Here is an 814-nt window from a genome sequence, read left to right on the forward strand (position 1 = left end):
ATGATTCCATAAACAACAGTAGGGCCACATGTATTCCTCTGAGGGAATTCTCCACACAGTCAAGCTACCGGTACTACAGTAGTACTACGTAGTAACATACTTCGAAGTACTACAAACGTAGAAGTAGTGTGCAATTACTGTAATGTCATCCGTGTCATAAATATCCAACAGCTTGCGAACAATTCCCACTCTGCAACAGTACGTAATCATTTTTACCAAGTGTCCCTAACCCCGGAACCCCTGGACCCCTTGCGCTTACATACAACGCTATTCCCGGGGTTAAGCTGCATCACCACTGAGATGCACTTAACCCCTAGCTGAAATGAGTTGCTTTTGTTGTTTTAAATTTACACTTGATTTGTCATGTGCCAGAAATAACTTGGGTTTTGTAGGCCAGGACGCGCAAATGATTACGTAACAACAGTACTACTGTTGCAGCGAGGAAATTGCTGAACAGCTTGTCCTCCTTCTGCTGGCCAGAATACATAGAGTACAGTACATGTAAGACAGGATGCCGCACCCGCAGACCGGCAACGACGAATGAAGAACCCAGTTGATCAATTCACTGAAACTTTGCAAATCGAATTGCCTATTTCAGAATCCGAAACTAGGACAGATCAATTCTACCAACTCGAAATCTCAGCCTCATTCTTGAAACGTATAAACTCGTTGTGGTGCACGAAGTCAGCATGGTCAACCTTGCACATGGAGTTTGTAAGCGTGCGTGCGCAGAGGAAGGCGCAGTAGATGGTAAAATGAGAAGTGAATTGATAGCGTTATAACAATCTAACGCTATGACTAAGCTAAGCAGGAC

The sequence above is a fragment of the Aphanomyces astaci genome, assembly GCF_000520075.1.
Source record: "Aphanomyces astaci strain APO3 unplaced genomic scaffold supercont1.136, whole genome shotgun sequence".
Classification (NCBI taxonomy): Eukaryota; Oomycota; class Saprolegniomycetes; order Saprolegniales; family Verrucalvaceae; genus Aphanomyces; species Aphanomyces astaci.